The sequence below is a fragment of the Chiloscyllium punctatum genome, chromosome 39, assembly GCF_047496795.1.
Source record: "Chiloscyllium punctatum isolate Juve2018m chromosome 39, sChiPun1.3, whole genome shotgun sequence".
NCBI lineage: Eukaryota > Metazoa > Chordata > Chondrichthyes > Orectolobiformes > Hemiscylliidae > Chiloscyllium > Chiloscyllium punctatum.
The window spans coordinates 20,977,803-20,998,166 of NC_092777.1; the positions used below are offsets into that span (position 1 = coordinate 20,977,803).

General features: G+C 39.3%; 1 long non-coding RNA gene across 1 annotated transcript; it reads right to left on the reverse strand.

Moving 5' to 3' along the window:
- Positions 1 to 6,224: 6,224 nt before the first annotated feature.
- On the reverse strand, positions 6,225 to 19,890 carry LOC140463859 (uncharacterized). The gene is made up of 3 exons (XR_011954793.1): positions 19,741 to 19,890; positions 19,609 to 19,650; positions 6,225 to 6,266 (listed from the first exon to the last, which is right to left on the reverse strand). It is a non-coding gene; the product is annotated as an uncharacterized lncRNA (long non-coding RNA).
- Positions 19,891 to 20,364: the final 474 nt, after the last annotated feature.

Genomic DNA, 20,364 nt, shown 5'->3' on the forward strand with positions numbered 1-20,364 from the left:
TAGAAGGTGGAAATTTTCTGATTCCATATGCACCTTTATCAGGAGACATTAAGGTCAGCCTCATGCCTCAGTGGCATTGTTTGCATGAGGAGTCAATACTCAGGTTGCCTCAAGAGGCAACCTGGGTATTTGATGAACCCCACTTCTGGGATATTTCTGATGAATACCACTTCTGAGTATTTTTCGATCCCATTTGCTAGGTCACTGAATTCACCAGCAGAACAGCTGAAAATCTTTCTCAGTCGTGCAATAGTGGGTAATAATAGAACTCTCAGCACAACCATGGAGTCATAGATACATAGAGCTACACGGCATGGAAACAGACACTTCAGTCCAACTTGTCCATGCTGACCAGATATCCTAACTATTTGTCTTGTTTGCCAGTATTTGGCCCATATCCTCTAAATGCTTCCTATTCATATACCCATCCAGATGCCTTTTAGATGTTGTAATTGTACCAGCCTCTACCACTTCCTCTGGCAACTCAGATCACACACATCACCACCTGTTTGAAAAAGTTGCCCCTTAGGTCTCTTAAACCTTTCTCCCATCACCCTTAAAACCATACCATCTGGTTTTGGATTCAACCACATGGGGAAAAGACCTTGTCTATTCACCCTATCCATGCCCCTCATGATTTTATAAACTTCTGTAGGTCAGCCTCCAACACTCCAGGGAAAAAGATCGTAGTCTACTCAGCCTCTACCTGTAGCTCAAACCCTCCAACCCTGGCAACATCCTTGTATATCTTTTCTGAACCCTTTCAAGTTTCACAATATCCTTCCTATAGCAGGGAGACCAGAACTGCGTGCAGTTTTCCAAAAGTGGCCTAAGCAATATCCTGTACAGCCGCAATATGACTTCCCGACTCCTATACTCAATGCACTGACTAATAAAGGCAAGCATATGAAATGCTTCATTCTCCTATCTACCTGGGACTTCACTTTCAAGGAACTCTGCACTCTAAGGTGTCTTTAGAAACATAGAACATAGAAAAAATACAGCGCAGTACAGGCCCTTTGGCCCTCGATGTTGCGCCGATCCAAGCCCACCTAACCTACACTAGCCCACTATCCTCCATATGCCTATCCAATGCCCGTTTAAATGCTCATAAAGAGGGAGAGTCCACCACTGCTACTGGCAGGGCATTCCATGAACTCACGACTCGCTGAGTAAAGAATCTACCCCTAACATCTGTCCTATACCTACGACCCCTTAATTTAAAGCTATGCTCCCTCGTAATAGCTGACTCCATACGTGGAAAAAGGTTCTCATGGTCAACCCTATCTAAATCCCTTAGCATCTTGTACACCTCTATCAAGTCACCCCTAAACCTCCTTTTCTCCAATGAAAACAGCCCCAAGTGCCTCAGCCTTTCCTCATACGATCTTCCTACCATACCAGGCAACATCCTGGTAAACCTCCTCTGCACCCGTTCCAGTGCCTCCACATACTTCCTATAGTATGGCGACCAAAATTGCACACAATACTCCAGATGCGGCCGCACCAGAGTCTTATACAACTGCAACATGACCTCAGGACTCCAGAACTCAATTCCTCTACCAATAAAAGCCAGTACGCCATATGCCTTCTTCACAGCACTATTTACCTGAGTAGCAACTTTCAGAGATCTGTGTACATGGACACCAAGATCCCTCTGCTCATCCACACTACCAAGTATCCGACCATTAGCCCAGTACCCCATCTTTTAGTTATTCATACCAAAGTGAATCACCTCACACTTACCCACATAGAACTCCATTTGCCACCTTTCTGCCCAGCTCTGCAGCTTATCCATATCCCGCTGTAACCTGACACATCCTTCCTCACTGTCAACAACTCCACCAACTTTCGTATCATCCGCAAACTTGCTCACCCAACCTTCTAGCCCCTCCTCCAGGTCATTTATAAAAATGATGAACAGCAATGGTCCCAAAACAGATGCTTGCAGAACACCGCTAGTAACTGCACTCCAAGATGAACCTTTACCATCAACTACTACCCTCTGTCTTCTTCCAGCCAGCCATTTCCTAATCCAAACCTTCAACTCACCCTCAATGCCATACCTCTGTACTTTTTGCAGTCGCCTACCACGGGAACCTTATCAAATGCCTTACTAAAATCCATATACACCACATCTACCGCTTTACCCTCGTCCACCTCCTTGGTCACCTTCTCAAAGAATTCAATAAGGTTTGTGAGGCATGACCTGCCCTTCACAAAACCATGCTGACTATCCTTGATCACATTATTCCTATCCAGATGTTCTTAAATCCTCTCCCTTACAATTCTCTCTAAGACTTTGCCCACAACAGAAGTGAGACTCAACGGCCTATAGTTACTTTGTTCAGCAATACTACCCAGGACCTTACCACTAAGTGTATAAGTTCTGCCCTGATTTGCCTTTCTAAAATATTTATCTCAATTAAACGCCATCTGCATTCCTCGGCCCATTGACCCATCTGATCAAGATCCCATTAGACTCTGAGGTAACCATCTTCATTGTCCACTACACCTCCAATTTTAGCTTAATCTGCAAATTTACTTACCGTACCTCCTGCTCCTCCTGACTTTTCAGGGAGTCATTTTTTTAAATTATATAAAAACACCTTTCATCATTGGCTGCCTATAGACTGCAGTGACAATGGAAAAATCCTGACTAGAACAGGCCTTGTGTTTGACATTAAGATTAAAAAAACAAGAAAAATCAAATGTGAAATTTGAAGAGGGCTAACCTCAGTAACTGAGGTGGACTGAAAACAAAGATTGGGGGGGTAAAATAATATATAAAGCAACAAAAGGTTGCTAACTGATGATTAGCTCAATTAAGCACCAGCCACATTTAAAAGAGGGGAAAAAGAATGACATGTAAGTCCGAGTTCCACAATTTGAAGACATTGAGATAAATGGGAAACAGCAGAAGATAATAAATGTCAGGTTTATCATATCATAGAGATCCATGCAGATTACACAATGTGCAGATGAAAACTGAGAAAACAAATAAAAGGAACAAAAAGATTGCACGAAAAAAGATTAGACCTCTTCCTTCTATAAATGTATGCAATAGAAGTTTCTTTCCCTCTTCCGCGAGGAAGTGAGACTGATTAATAGATCTTTTCAGAGATCTGACAGTGGTATTATATCTGATCAACTTCCTTCAATGTGGTTCCATGAGTCTTTGATTAGTTACATGAAACCCTTACATCAGATTTGGAATAATGTGTTCTGGTCTCCAAAGAATGACATAGAAACGCGGGAATACTTTTTAGAAAATGGAAACAAAACCTTGGCTTTTTATCTAGCAAAGAGAAAACTAATGGGTAGCCTAACAATCCTCTTTAGAATTAAGAAGCAGTTGGATAAGGCAGATCAGATGTGTGCATTCACTTATGATACAGATCAAAGTTAGGAGTCATAATAGAAGGCAGTCATCAATGAGTCCAATAAGGAAAGCTGAATAGCCTTCTTTAGAAATAGATGGTAAGAAAATGGAACTCACCATGACAGGGGGTACCAAAAGTTAAATAGCACATACACATAAGAAGAAACTAGCTAAACAGATGAGGGGGAAATTAATAGAATGTTAAAAAGAATCAGGAGAAGAAGGACAGGAAGTTACGTGAGTAAATTCAGATCGATTTGGCCAAATTATCCACTTCTGAGTTTTACATTGTGTACAATTCTCCATAAATCTTTGAAATTTGCATCACAGGTACATAGGATGGTTAAGAAGTTTTCGACCTACAGGGCAACGTTTTCACACAGAGGGTGGTACGTATATGGAATGAGCTGTCAGAGGAACTGGTGGAGGCTGGTACAATTGCAACATTTAAGAGGCATTTGGATGGGTATATGAATAGGAAGGTTTGGACAGATATGGGCCGGGTGCTGGTAGGTGGGACTAGATTGGATTGGGATATCTGGTCGGTATGGACGGGTTGGACCGAAGGGTCTGTTTCTATGCTGTACATCTCTATGACTCTATAACACACTTGCCTTTGTTGCTCAGGTCATTGGGTATCAGAGTTGAGACGTCATGTTGAGGTTGTATAGGATTTTGGTGAGGCCTCTTCTCTGTGCTGTTCTGATTACCCTGCTATAGGAAGGATATTATTAAATCGGACAGGGTTCAGAAAGGATTTACCAGGATGTTACTGGGAATGGAGGATTTGAATTATAAAATCAGACTGCATAGGCTGGGACATTTTCCCACTGGAATGTAGGAGGTTGGGGAGTGACCTAATAAGAGGTTTATAAAATCATGAGGTGAATAACAAGAGTCTTTTTCCAAGGATGGAGGAGTTCAAAACTAGGGAACATACTTTTAAAATGAGAGGAGAAAGTTATAAAAAGGACATGGGGGAAAGCTTTTACACAGGGAATGATTTGTGTGTGGAATAAACTATCAGAGGAAGTGGTGGATGCAGGTGGGGTCACTACGTTTAAAAGTACATGAATATGAAAGATTTGGAGGAATATGGGCCAAGTGAAAGCATTTGGGACTAGTTTATGATTTGGAGATGCCGGTGTTGGTCTGGGGTGTACAAAGTTAAAAATCACACAACACCAGGTTAGAGTCCAACAGGTTTAATTGGAAGCGCACTAGCTTTCGGAGCGACGCTCCTTCATCAGGTGATAGTGGAGGGCTCGATCGTAACACAGAATTTATAGCAAAAATTTGCAGTGTGATGTAACTGAAATTATACATTGAAAAATTGATTGTTAAGCCTTTCATCTGTTAGAATACAGTGATAGTTTCACTTCTTTCATGTGTAAATCACAAAACCTTTTCTTTAAAGTTGCATTCTCGAGTTAGGTGTTAACAATGGCGATAGCTAGACAATATGTTGAAGGTGTTAGCCCCCTGTGTTCTCTGTCTATGACCTGATGTTTAGATTGATTCTAATCTTAAAAAGTGAGATAACAGAGTTTTACATAAATTCATGCAGTTTTTGAGCTCAGAGTTCGACATGAATGTATGCAGTTTTTGAGCAAAGTGCAATGTAACTCTGCAAGTACTTCCCAGGGGCTGAAAAATTACGCCATGTTCTTCGTGACCTGCAACACATTATCAGTGAGGATGAGCACCTCACCAAGACCTTCCCCACACCTCCACTACTTGCCTTTAAACAACCGCCAAACCTCAAACAGATCATTGTTCGTAGCAAACTGCCCGGCTCTCAGGACAACTGGTGTTGTGTGATGTTTAACTTGGGACTAGTTTAGTTTGGGAACATGGTCAGTGTTGACCAGATGGACCAAAGAATCTGGTTCCATGTTGTATGACTCAATGATTCGAAATGTTCTTTTGCTAACTTATTATCCAGCTCAATTTTCTATGGTGCAGTACTTGCATGCTATTTATTGCACACCCATTAACATCCACTGTGCCAAAGGTTCTTGCCTCATTATGAGCCATTTATCAAGAGAAATTTTGATTGTAGTAGTTTGTTATTGTCATCCACTCTTGGTAACACAAGGAAGCAGGCTCAAAGATGACCTGAGCCAAAATGGGAATCAAATTTATGCAGTTTGTATTTATTTGTACAAAATGCTAGCTATCTACCTAACTGACTTATTTTAAACACGCTAGCAGTATATAATGAGGCGATAATTTTCTCAGTTTGAAAAATTGAACAGAAGTAACTTCTGCTGGTTTCCATTATTAAAACCCGGCAAGAGGTTCCCAAATTCTATTTGAATTTACTTGTAATCTAACATCAAATCTTAACTGACTACCTATCAAGATAAGAGCTGAAAAATGTGTTGCTGGAAAAGCGCAGCAGGTCAGGCAGCATCCAAGGAGCAGGGGATTCAACGTTTTGGGCATAAGCCCTTCTTCAGGCTTATGCCCGAAACAACGATTCCCCTGCTCCTTGGATGCTGCCTGACCTGCTGCGCTTTTCCAGCAACACATTTTTCAGCTCTGATCTCCAGCATCTGCAGTCCTCACTTTCTCCTACATATCAAGATAAGCACTTTACACAGTTACACAGCAATTCCAGACTTCCTGGTTTTATGCTCTATGGTCTATAAAGCGCATTGATTGCCAGAATCACAGGAGATTGCTGATTCAAAGGCATATGAAGTTTTCAACAGTAAATATATTTTGCACCAACTTAAAAATACATTTCGTTAACTTCATTTATGGCACATTAAACACAGGAGCATGCAAAAAAATGTCTCAGTGTTGTGAGGAGCCAAGGAGAACTTACTTTTACCAAACCAGGTGTTCTTTCCGCTTAAGTGGTATGTCCACAAATTGACTTCCAGGTGTGAATGTTTAGGGAAAAACAGATATAAAGTCACAAAATCTACAGCAAAAATATCATTTAAAACTAGTTTGAGTAACCATGTAATATACAGGGCAAGCTGCCACTCTAAAGCAAAATAGGTATAATTTTGAGTTTGCTGTATTTAGCTAGAACAAACTGAGTAAAAACGTAGCTAAAAAATCTAAATCAGTAAACTATATTTTAGACCTGTGTTTCCTCAATACGTAGGTTATCGCTTCAAGATTGTGGTTTTTTGGAATTAACTTGAAATTTTAATATGTTTTCCAAAAATAATTGCTAGTTTTATCTCTAGCAAGGCAGACTGGATTTCACAGCTGTTCTGTTGAGTTGCCTTTTTAGCCTTTCCAAAGGCTTGTCCCTCACATCAAATATCTGAGATAAGAGATAACAGTCTTTGAATCATTCTGCATTGTACAGAATAAACACAAATAATCATTTGTAAATAATTATAAAATTACCAAAAATAGTAACGATACATGTGGCTGATTCTATTTGAGTTGATTCAGATTTTCTTTGTAGGATTTTATTTTCAATTGACCAGTAATAATGCTGAGTGTAAAGATTTAAGAGTCAGAATCATACAGCATGGAATCAGACCCTTCAGTTTAATTCGTCCATGCTGACCAGATTTCCTAAACTGTACTGGTCCCATCTAAACCTTCTCAATTCATGTATCTGTCCAAATGATTTTAAATGTTGGAATTGCACCTGCCCTCTACCACTTCCTCTGGCAGCTTGTTCTATATGCGCAACACAATCTGTGTGAAAAAGTTGCCTCTCTAATCGCTTTCATCTCTCTTCTCTTTCACTTTACACCTATGCCCTCTAGATTTGGACTTCCCTGCCCTAGGAAAAAAAATCCTTGGCTGCTACTTCTTTCTGAGATTCTTCCCATTCAGCCAGGCTCTTCTTGAAATTGTGCTTCTGCTTTTCTGGAACTTTTACTAAGCATTTGCAAATATGATACATCCAAGAGACCATGGACTGTTACATTCTCATAATTTATTCATTCTCTCATTGGAAGTGAACATATTAGCAAGGCCTCATTTTGAGTGGCTTGCTAGATCATGTGAAGTTTCACACTGAGATACTGGGGCCATTGGCTGACTGGCCAGACAGCCTTCTGTCACTGTCCAGGATTAAGAAGGAGCCTGCTCCAATTTGTAGAGAGCTTCATGCCAAGCTCACTTTCTTTGCAACAACTCCGCTCCACCTTCCTGGTGTGTTGCAGGCCCAGAGGCACTGAACTTGCAACTCTCACACCCGCTGCAGCTTTTGAGTGGACTGGTCAATTAATGCCCTGCCTGTAAGTATGCAGCAAGACTTATTGCCAAATCTAGAAACCCATAAAAAAAGTTCCAAAATCACGCTACAGCACTTCCATAGACTTGAAATAGGAGATTCTATTACAAATTACCTTATCTCCAAGCTGGATGCCTGCATTTCAAAAGAAAGAGATTGTGCCAGGCTCCTCTCACAGTTGAAGCTTGTTCATTGGTGAGTGCCAAGCAATATATTAAATGGACTTGTATGATCAAAGTGTGTGTTTCAAATCAGCCAATATGGTTCTTTCAAATTGCCAGACCAGCCACAGGTAGGAGGCTGCAGGTGAATGCAAGAAAGACCTGCACAAATATCTTTCCCAGTCAGGAGTGCCAGAATGGCCATGTCAAAAGCAACTAGAGGTGCTATTCATCCCACTCATCTCCAGTGCTGCTGCAGTTCTAAATTTCTTATCCAGGTCCACTCACTTCCTCAGTTAAAACAACTGAAAAGCAAGGACACAAAAACATCAGGCCTGGTGTGCACATTTTGTTGCACGTACTTACACATTACAATTCCAAAAAGCAGTAAAAACTCAGAATTGACAATGTGAGACTTTTTTCTTATTTGAGAAGCTTTTAAATCGTACAGCTTCTCAGACTGGGTTTTGCTATCTGAAAAGCATAAGGTGTTAAATGATGCAGCACTGAGCACACATTAATGAGTACAACTCCTGAAAGTTATGTGCTGGATACAAAAGAACAGAATAAGTGAGACTAACAGCACTCACTATCATTCACAAGGAATTGGCCAGGTTTCAATAACGAGGGGTCACGCTTTCAAAGTGTGAGGTGAAAAATTTAATGGGGATACATGTGGCAAGTACTTTACACAGAGGGTAGTGGGTATCTGGAACGCATTGCCAGCAGAGGTGGTAGAGGCAGGCACAGTAGATTCATTTAAGATGCTTCTGGACAGATGCATGAGTAGGTGGGGAGCAGAGGGATACAGATGCTTAGGAATTGGGCGACAGGTTTAAACAGTAGATTTGGATCGGCTCAGGCTTGAAGGGCCGAAGGGCCTGTTTGTTGGCTGTAAATTTTCTTTGTTCTTTGTTCTATGTGCAAACATCAGCAAATAATTCTCAAATACTCTGCTTGTTTAAAGTTTGTGCAGTTAAGAAATTATACTTACTGACTTGCATTCAAATAAATTCAATGTAATGATATTTTATACTGAATTCATAGATATAGAATAAACTAGGCATAAAAGGTTAGGGCTTATTCGGTTGAGTATAAATTCAAATCTTAATAACCAGCAAAGCACATAAATTTTGTTAAAAAATAAGATTTATAAGGGTGCATCTCATTCCCTTAGATTTTCATTATGATCAGAAATTTTTACAAGTAAAAATGTGTTGTCTTATTTATTCAGTTTATGGTCTCACTCTTAATCCAATCTCTTTCCTTCCCTTTATTTAATTTTCTATATCTGATTAGACAATGAATTAAATGTACGAATATTTCCTGTTTCAGACTCTGAGCTATTTGTTAATGACTAGTGCAGATGATACCAGTCAATTGTCTGGTCCACCGAGGTTCCATATGCTCTACAAAGGCTTTACTTTTGAATATTAGGCTGACAGGGATATAAAAGTGAACAGTCCCATCAATTATATTTGGCTCAGCGCAGTGTAACAAAACCAAACCCAATATCATTTACAACATTCAAAGCATGTGCTATACTTGTTGGCTGAACTCTTCCAATTGGGCAATATTAAGCTTATGGCTTTCCCTTAAATGAAATAAAGCAGGTGATAATCACAGGCTGAAATGGGAAACCCACCTAATTTATACACTCACTTTTTCAATAAAATGGCATCCGCAGTCTAAAGGAAATCCATAGCAAAAATGGGAGTAACTGGAGTTTTGTTTTTTTAAGAACATAAAAGCAAGATACAGAATTAACTCATAAAACTTTTCTGAGAAGATATGCATTGCTACATTAAAGGAGATGGTTCCAGCATATGTAGGTCATGAATGCAAGCTCAGAAATCTGTTTAGCACCATTCCTTACATTTTGCTTTATGTCAGAAGGAATATGTATATTTCTTTGGAGCTATAAACCGGGAGAAATTGAAGTATTACGTGTTGCAAATGATGAACCAATTTTGTTTTCAACTTGAAGGTCAAAAGTGGAAAAGTGATCATGGAACTTGTGAAGAAGTATTTGATACTTTTGTGACATATACTGGCAATAAGTATCTGGGTAAAACAAAACTGCGTAGAGTTAAGTTCCAGTTTTTCACAAAACTGTGCACTCAGACCTGCAGAAAGCCTTCATGCTTCACACACGCGCGTGCACATGTGTGCGCGTCATCAGATCCCCCCTCCCCCCCACAACTCCAACTCTCTGAGTAAATAAACAACTCAAAGACTCTGTAAAGAAGAACATCTAACTCAAGCAAAAACTTATGTCCAACCTGACCAGTCACCTCATTGTGAAACTGACAGATTAAACTCCAAATTAGAGACCCAAACCTACCAAACAGACTCCCACAGTCTATGGCAAGGTCTAAGCAACATTATGGGATACAAAATGAAGCAGGGCAAGATAGTGAACAAAGACACATCCCTCTCTGATGTGTTCAATGTTTTCTATTCTCAGTTCAAGCAGAATGCCAGCGGCATAGTGTCACCTACCCCGACAGTCCTGGATGTACCAGTACCCACTGTCACTGTTACAGCTGTCTTCCTGGAAGTGATAGGCCCGGACGGTGTCCCCAGTCAAGCATTCATATCCTGTATTCACCGACATCTTCAGCCTCTCCCTCCTCCCACCTGCTTCAAGAAGACCACCATCATCCCAGTACCTAAGAAAGCACATGTAATGTGCCTTAATGACTACTGCCCAGTCTCTCTGACCTCTATAATCATGAAGATTTTCAAGGGCTGGACACAGTCCACATCAACTACAGTCTCCCAGCCTGCCTCAATCCACTGCAATTCGCCTACCAACATAACAGGTCCACAGCGGATGCCATTTGCTCAGCCATGCACCCATCCTTGGAACAGGTGGACAACAAGGAGACATCTGACTCCTACTCATTGACTCCAGCTCCACCTTCAACACCATGATCCCTTCCAAAGTGATCCCAAAACTCCGAGACCTTAGTCTCAGCTCCCCTCTCTGCAACAGTATCCTCAGCTTTCTGACCCAATCAATGAAGGTAGACAACTTCATCTCCTCCACAATAACACTTAATACTGGAGACCCCCAAGAGTGTGTGCTGAGTCCCCGACTGAATTTCCAGCACACCCATGATTGTGTTGCCTAATTCTGAATGAACGGCAACAACAAATTTGCTGATGACACCAGCATAGTAGGATGGATATCTAACGATGACAAATCAAAATGCAGAGGGAGATACAGGGCTTGGTGATGTAGTGCAATGAGAAGTGGCCTGAAGGTGGGTTAATCACCTGGACCAGATGGACTACTACATCTCAGAGTTGTAAGGGAGATAGCTGAAGAGATAGTGGAGGTGTTAGAGGTGATCTTTCAGGAATTGCTAGAATCAGAGAGGGCCCCAGAGGAATGGAACATCATTTATGTGACACCCATTCGATAAAAAGGGAGTAAGGCAAAAGACAGAAAATTATAGACCAATTAGCCTAACCTCGGTCATGGGTAAGATCCTGGAATCCATTGTGAAGGATGAGATTTCTGAATACTTGGAAGTGTATAGTAAAATAGGGTAAAGTCAGCCTGGTTTCACTAAGGGAAGGTCATGCTTGGCAAATCTCGAATTCTTTGAGGAAGTACTGAGCAGGTTAGACCAAGGGGAGACAATGGGTGTTATCTACTGGACTTCAAGGCGGCCTTTGACAAGGTGCTACAAAGGAGGCTACTGAGTAAGATAAGGGCCTATGGTGTCACAGGCAAGGTGCTAGCATGGATAGAAGCTTGGCTGTCTGGCAGAAAGCAGAGAGTGGGGATCAAAGGGTCCTTCTCAGGATGGCAGCCAGTGACAAGTGATGTTCCACAAGGCTCAGTGTTGGGACCACAACTTTTCACTTTACACATTAATGATCCAGATAAAGGAACTGAGAGCATTCTGGCTAAATTTGCAGATGATAAAAAGATAGGTAGAGGGTCAGGTAGCATTGAGGAGGTGGGGAGGCTGCAGAAGGATTTGGACAGGTTAGGAGAGTGAGCAAAGAAGTGGCAGATGGAGTACAATGTGGGAAAGTGTGAGGTCATGCACTTTATAAAGAGGAATATAGGCATAGATTATTTTCTAAATGGGGATAAAATTCAGAAGTCTGAAATGCAAAGAGACTTGGGAGTTCTAGCCCAGGATTCTCTCAAGGTAAACTTGCAGGTTTATTTAGTAGTTAGGAAGGCAAATACAAAGGATGTGCTTCTAAGGCCCTATAGAGATCTGGTCAGACCACATTTGGAGTATTGTGCACAGATTGGGCACCCTATCACAGGAAGGATGTACTACTCCTGGAGTGTGTTCAGAGGAGGTTCATGAGAATGGTCCCAGAAATGAAAAGCTTAACATGTGAGGAACATTTGAGGATTCTGGATTTCTACTCAATGAGAGGTTAGAGGCATATAATTGAAACATACAGAATACTGAATGGCCTGGACAGAGTAGATGTTGGGAAGATGTTTCCATTGGTAGGTGATAGCAGGACCCAAAAGCACAGCCTTAGAGTAATGGGAAGACCATTTAGAATGAAGAAAAGGAGAAACATCTTCAGCCAGTGAGTAGTGAATCTATGGAATTCATTGCCACAGAAGGCTGTAGAGACAAGGTCATAGAGTATATTTAACCCTGATAAAGATAGCTTTGAGTATTAAGGTAAGCAAGGATTTTGAGGAGAAAGTGGGAGAATGAAGTTGAGAAACTCACCAGCTATGACTGGTTGGCAGAGCAGACCCAAGGGCCTGAATGGCCTAATTCCTTCTCCTATGTCTTATGGTCTTATAACAACCTCTCTCTCAAAACTAAAGAACTGGCCTTTGACTTCAGAAAAAAAGGAGAACACATCCCCATCTACATCAATGGAACTGAGGCTGAGAGTTTGAAGAGCATCAAGTTCCTTGGAGTGATGATAACCGACAATCTGTCCTGGACTTACAACAGTCAAGAAGGCACAACAATGCCACTTCTTCATCAGGTGGCTCAGGAAATTTGGCATATCCATAAGGAGCCTCACCAACTTTTGATGGTGTACCATCAAAAGCATACTGTCAGGATGCATAACAACTTGGTACCATAACTACTCCACCCAGGACTGAGAGAAACTACAGAAGGTGGTGTGCACAACCCAGACCATCATGGAAACCAACCTTCCATCCACAGACTCCAGTTACTCAGCTCATTACTGCAGAAAGGCTGCCAATGTCATCAAAGACCCATCGCACAACAGTAATGATTTCCTGCAACCTCAGGTTGGAGATACAGAAGTTTGAACACACCCACCAGCAGGTTCTGAAACAGTTCCTTTCCGGCCATTATAAGACTGATGAATGGAGTCTCTAAATTCAAATAATGCTGATCTCGCTTATGTTGATCTTGCCTAGTATACCATCTGAGCAACGTAATTTGTTTGCCTCTACCTAAGCTTTTTACTCCCTATGACTGTACATCCTTGTTTGCTATGACCTGCCTGTACTGTTCGTAAACAAAGCTTTTCACTGTATTTCGGTACACGTGACAATCAATCAATCAATTGAATAATTGCCATTCAGAGAAAGAGAGGAAGTGAGAGAGATAGAGATATCTGTCTTGGCTTGCAGGCTTTCCAGAGGTCTGACTGCAACAGTTTTGAGAAACTGCAACTTCACCTTAAAAGCTATTCCTGGGAAGTTTTCCAACCCCAAGAGACCTGGTGCCAGTTTGTCTCAGAAAAAATATCAAATCCAGTTTCTCCAAAAGTTAAATGTTCTTTGTAACCAATAAATTATATCATCATTACAAACCGAAAGAACTATGAGAAATTCAATTATTCCACCTTTGTGGTTTGAAATCTTGATCCACAGAATTTATTCCTTTTTTGTCTATATTTTCCACTATGATTTTTCTGCAGAACTGTCTGTCCTAGATGTCATATTTGTGAAAGAATGTACTTCTTCACTGGGATTTAAAAGGAATACAGTTTAAGTTTGTGTTATTAATAATCTGTAATTTGTTAACAGATATGTTTATTTACAATAAATACAATTTGCTTTCTTGTACTGATGACACCTGGTGTGAGTTTCTTTTTATCAGAGATAGTAATCAAAATCAAGGAGAAAGTGAGGACGGCAGATGCTGGAGATCAGAGTCAAAAGGTGTGGCACTGGAAAAGCTCAGCAGGTCAGGTAGATCCGAGGAGCAGGGGAGTTGACGTTTCGGACATCAGCCCTTCAACAGGAATGAAGGACTTAAGCCTGAAACGTCGACTGTCCTGCTCCTTGGATGCTGTCTGACCTATTGTGCTTTTCCAGTACCACATTTTTTGACAGTAATAAAAATCAGGCAGATTAATCAGCTCAGTGATTCAATTGATCCCTTGTAGTGTTTTAATGGTTCATGGAAGAGTGGGGTATAATTTCCAGCAGTTTCGTCCCAGAGTTGTGACAGAACTCCAAAGAGTTAAAGCATCAACTTTATTTTTATTTCATTTCTGATAACAAAAAACTAATTACTTCAATAAATTGGTGCCAACTATATTAAACAATTTTCACAGACAGGCAAGCAAAAAATAATTACAAAGAATAAATTGAAGATTGGGACACTAGGGTTGGAGGATTCGAGTTATAGGGAGAGGTTGAATAGGTTGGGGCTGTTTTCCCTGGAGCATTGGAGGCTGAGGGGTGACCTGATAGGGGTTTATAAAATCATAAGGGGCATGGATAGGATAAATAGACAAGGTCTCTCTCTCTCTCCCTGGGGTGAGAGAGTCCAGAACTAGAGGACATAGGTTTAGGGTAAGAGGGGAAAGATATAAAAGGGATCTAACGGGCAACATTTTCACACAGAGTGTGGTGTGTGTATGGAATGAGCTGCCAGAGGAAGTGGTGGAGGCTGGTAAAATTACAGCATTTAAAAGGCATCTGGATGGGTATATGAATAGGAAGAATTTAGAGGGATATGGGCCAAGTGTTGGTAAAAGGGACTAGATTAGGTTAGGATATCTGGTCAACATGAATGAGTTGGACTGAAGGGTCTGTTTCTGTGCTGTACATCTCCATGATTCTAATACCTTCCCATTTCTATTCTCTTACATAACCTAAATTGAATTTGATGAAGTTAGATATGAGATAACATACTGATTGAAAAACATTTAAAATAATTGTCTTTTTCCCTTCATAGTAAATGCTATTATTTTACTCACTGATGGTATACCATTAAATATAGTCAGCTCCCTTGGAATACAGAGTCTCAGTGACCTCCCTCTCTGCTGCTCCAGCTGGAAGCAGTCCATTGCTAAAAGGATCATGGCCAGACCATATTTTCCGTCACTCATACTCTTGTCCTCCCAGTGGTTGTGGCTACAACAACTGGCAGATTTCAGTGAGTACTTCTTTAGTAAAGCAGACATGTGTGACACACACTCTTCTTCATTATATTAAGGCAGGGGAATAATTCCCTAAAGACATTAATCAGATAATTATACCTCTGCTAAAAGACTTTCTCCCCCTGTTCCTTCTTAATCTTCTAGCAGGTTGGTCTGCTCTGTGCCACCTCAGTTCATTCATCTTGCCAAATTGCAGACAAGTGGAATACAAACAACTGCACACTTGACTGGCTGTAAGCGGTCATGAGAGAAAAAAATGTCAATGAATGTGGTGCTGGGAAAGCACAGCCAGTCAGACAGCATCCGAGGAGCATGAGAATTGACGTTTTGAGCATAAGCTCTTTATCAGGAAAGCTTATGCTCGAAATATCGACTCTCCTGCTCCTCCGATGCTGCCTGACCGGCTGTGTTTTTCCAGCACGACACTCTTCAACTCTGATCTCCAGCATCTACAGTCCTCACTTTCTCCCATGAGAGAAAAAAACCCACTTAAATCACCACCTTAGCTCAACTCCTTGTAACACCTTAACTCCTTGTAAGCTCAGAAGCTTGAAGTAGCAATGCAAGCCATTAACCACTTGCAAGTGCCACAACAGCCAGTAGAAATCTATCAGAAACTTAAACTTTAAGTAGTTGATGATTCCTCAAGTAGCACTGTTTGCCCAGATTGTGCAGAGGTGTGGTGGGAACTGGGGTAGAAATAGGGGACAGGATAGTGACTTCCTGTTTCTGTGCATATGTTCAGCTGTACAAGGTTAAGAAAGAATGTTCAGGCCAAAAATGGCAAGGCTGCCACCAAATCAGACATATGCATTGACTGACATCACAATCTGCCCACCCTGCATTCTTCTGTCGCATGCTCCCTGTGCCCACAACAATGCCTTGCCAAACTCAGTTAGCATATGTTTAACTGATAGTTTTGAAAATTATTGATGCTATGGTGTCAATGCTAATTTCATAATGAATTCATAAAGTAATATTGGGGATTTTTAATGATTGAAAACAAAAAAAAATGTTGATTGGTGTTTTCCTTTAAATTGCATATTTGAAATCTGGGTCTGCAATCAGAATAACTTACATTCATCTCAAACATGCTGAACATCTATTTATTTTTGATATTCATGCAAAAGCAATATTTAAAAATAATAATTTTCAAAACTATCAGCTCAACATTTGCCAATTGAGGCCACAATCACGTGGTCTGGCCATGATCCTTTTCTCAATGGGTTCCTTCCAACTGGAGCAGCAGCGAAGAAGGTCACTGAGATTCTGTGTTCCAAGATAGCTGATTATGTTTACTGGTATACCATCAGTGAGTAAAATAGAAGTGTTTACTGTGAATGAAAAAATTGACTTCTTTTAGGCTTTCAAATCTACAGATTGTAGGTGGAGGATGACAGATTCTCATTTGTATCTTGTTATTTCAGGCTAAGGGAGGAAGAATCAAGATTAGAGTGGTGCTGGAAAAGCACAGCAGGTGAGGCAGCATCCAAAAAGCAGGAAAATCGAAGTTGCGGGCAAAAGCCCTTCATCAGAAGAACCTATTTGCAATATAAAGCTGTTTATAGCTTTTACTATACCTTGAATGTAGTCATCATGTACTACTTCAGTAAACTTGATCAAATGTTATTATTTTATCAAAGCTTTACTCGACTTCGTATTAAGTTTGCTAGATACAGTTCTATTATTCCTTTACTATAACTAATACAGAAAATGAGATTTACATTAGAATTTTGTTATTTCCAGTCACAATTTTCAAGGTCTACAATAACACCATTAACAACAGAAGCTTTTAGAAAGGCTAAAAGGCAGATAGGGAATTATGAGGCTTATCTAGACTAGATATATACATGATGATCCCATGATTGTACAGAATATGGGGCTATGGAAGATACATAATTGGATAAATTATGTAGTTTTTGAATACAGCAACAGGGTCTGAGACCATGTTCAAAGTCATGGATTTACAGGAGACACCAGATGGCTAGCTGAGAACAAACTGCCTGAAGTAGAAAGGATGATGTCATATCCATACCCAAGAATTGCCAGCCTATTTAATTCTTAATGACTTTTGATAAACTACTGCTCAAATATTGCAGTTATCAAACTGGACCTAAGCTTGAATAAAAATCATAAATCAAAAAACCATATGGGTCAACTTCTAATTATAAGAACGACTGTCCATTTGCGATGACATCCAGTTCTCAGTATTTCAGGAAGATGTGTAAACGTGACACCAAAAAATGTATTCTTGAAGTGCAATTTGGACACTGTAAACATATTTTTAGCTGCTTCTTGTGATTTCATCAGTATATATATTTAAAATGGCATTAACAATTAAGCAAATAGGAGAAGAAATAAAAAAAAGTGAGCTTTTTCAACAGTTCTATCAGGTTGAACTATAAGGAACTTTCTTAGAGTAAAATCAAAAACATGATTTATAAAATATTTGAATTTCACTGCTAACTACATGAAGACAATGAAGTGTATTTTTAATTGTTAAGCTTTCAAGCCCTATGTCACATATTAGTACTATTGGATTAGATATTTTCTCAAGTTCAGCATCAGTGGTCACTCGCCTGAGCACACTTGCAACAAGGAGGATACGTTTCCCTGCCTAATATCTACATAGTTAAGATTGAGACACAATGACCCTAGCAAAGGAACTTTACCCTCTACAGCAATTCCTGTGAGATATTGTGCATGATCATTTGATTCTCCTTGCTTTGAAATATTGACAGGGTTTGAATTTTTATTAGAGTCAGTCATAGGTTTTGGACCAGTAATTTTATTTACACAAGATATATATAATAAAACAAAATACGGCATCATAAATAAAATGATAATTTGCTCAAGCTTTGCATCTATTTATGTAACATACATGTTTTTTTCTAGATATACAGTTCATTCAGGAATTCACTTGTTGTGATATTAATTTAACCTACCACACATAAATCTGCACCTGTTGGCTTTAAGACTGTATATATTCATATTAGGCTAACATATCCAATCAGACGAGGTACATGCCCAATAAACTGAAAATCAACAAGAATGTCAAAAAAATGAATTCTTTCACTCCAGAAACAGATGTTTTACAAAATCAATATAATTCAACCTGAATCCAAATGCTGAATGCATTAAACCCACCTAAAATTAGATTAAAATGTTAACAATTAGCAATTTGGTGTCAACTACAAGCTATTAGACAGTCGGCTACTTAGAGATTATAGTGAGTGCTGTAAAACATGATACTCAGGTATACATTTGTAAGATACAATCTGAACACAAGAGACAGGTGTTTAGTTGTCTCTTGCGAATTTACATATTTTAAAAAAATGTTTATTAACTAAGTAAGCAATTAAAAAGTTCAGTATTTCTTTTTTGAATTTGCATCAGAATAAATTAGACATCATGAACGAGCAAAAAAATGCCAAAATATGCCCAGGTTATCTACCTAAGCAATGTGTAATGAAATAATTATTCATCAATATTGCAAAGTATACCATCTGAAAACTTGTCAAATTTTAGATATTCATTCTATTCTGTCAGCTCTCTCTGCCTTAAGGCATAGTTAGTCCAGTTTGTTTTTACATCTCATAATGTATCCTCCGATCTTCCTCTTTGAGTAACCTTTGATACTAGTTGCTGACACAAATGTATATATTTATATAAATTATATAATTGTGGTGAACTATTTCATCAGATTATACTCAACACGTTGTTCATATTTCATGATGCTCTCTTTCAAAACTACTCAGCTTTAATCTCCCCCAATATTTTACTTTGCTCCAAAGTGAATTGAGACTTCAAATTTTAAAATTCTCATAATTGAGTTCTGTATAATATTTTAAGTTAATATAATTGTAAAAATAACAGTTTGAGAGAGAATATATTAGGAGCATACAAGTTTTTGACATAAAGGTTCTTTGTACCTTTAATTCCCTCAGCCATAAAATCTGGAATTCCCTCCTTAAATCCATTACTCCATCGCTTTGACTAGACCTTGGCTATCTGTCCCCGTATCATCACATGTGTGCAGATATCTAAATTTGCTTTAACATGCATCGGGTGCCTCAGGCTATTTCTTACAAAAGCGTTGTATAAATAAAATTGTTGGAATGAATTTAGAAAACAGATTTAATCTTATTTTTTGAGAAAAAGGTAAGTTTAGAACAGCCAGTACTTTTCAAGATCTATATTAATGTACAACAAATGTTAGAAAACTCTGGGTATCATGAACAGAGTGAGAGATAATATGGGGGGAGATCAGATGTCACTGGACTTGATACATGATATCATGTGTACATAATTTCCGAACCTGTTGTTTGCAGCAAGGTGTTGGATAACAACCATGTGTGAGTCAAGAATGTGCTCTGTATCTTATACTAAATAATCAGCATTCACAACCAAATTTAATGTTAAAATGATTCTATTATTAATTGCATTCTTTGACTACATTTAGGCTCTCTTACCTTGCTAGGTTCTGTCCATGAAAAAGATGTGCTCAGCAATCACTATGAAAAAAAAGATGTGAATCATCAAATTACAAATTAAATAACTAAGTACACAAAATCATTATATTTTAAACGAGGATGTTTTCTTACATTCCAGTGAGAAAAATTGCACAAAAAAATTCAATTTGCTAAATCACACGGAATGTCTAAAACACTAACTCGACATCACAAATACCATTCAGTGTTGTACTATAATACCATGAATACTGTAATAAGCACAAAGCAATTTAGTAACAGAGGCACTTGATGCCTGAACACAAGAAGCATGCAACGTTCTGTTGATCAACTTATATATACATGCATTTTGCCAGCACAGCAGGTTTTGTTCCCATTTGCTCTGTAAAAAAGCCTGACCAGCAGATTTGGTTATTACATTAACTTGCAGATCCAAATATCAGGATAAAATTAGAGAAGCAATGTCAGTAGTTTTGTGTGGAATCCCAAATTTAGTACTCACCAAATGTCTCCACAGTTGATCACGTAAACATAATGTGACAAATTTTTTTAAGCAAGTGAAAAATTGTTCATGTAAGTTAGTGTTGCTTCTTGACCAGTTCAAAGTGTAAATCAAAGTCAGTAAATGCATTCCTCCCAAAATACCTTACAATGTGGGAAATTAGTACTTCTTTAATTCTTTAATTTGCAAGTAAAACATGTACTTATTTATATCACTAAATACTGCACCACTCCCCCCTGCCACCCCATCCTCCCAAA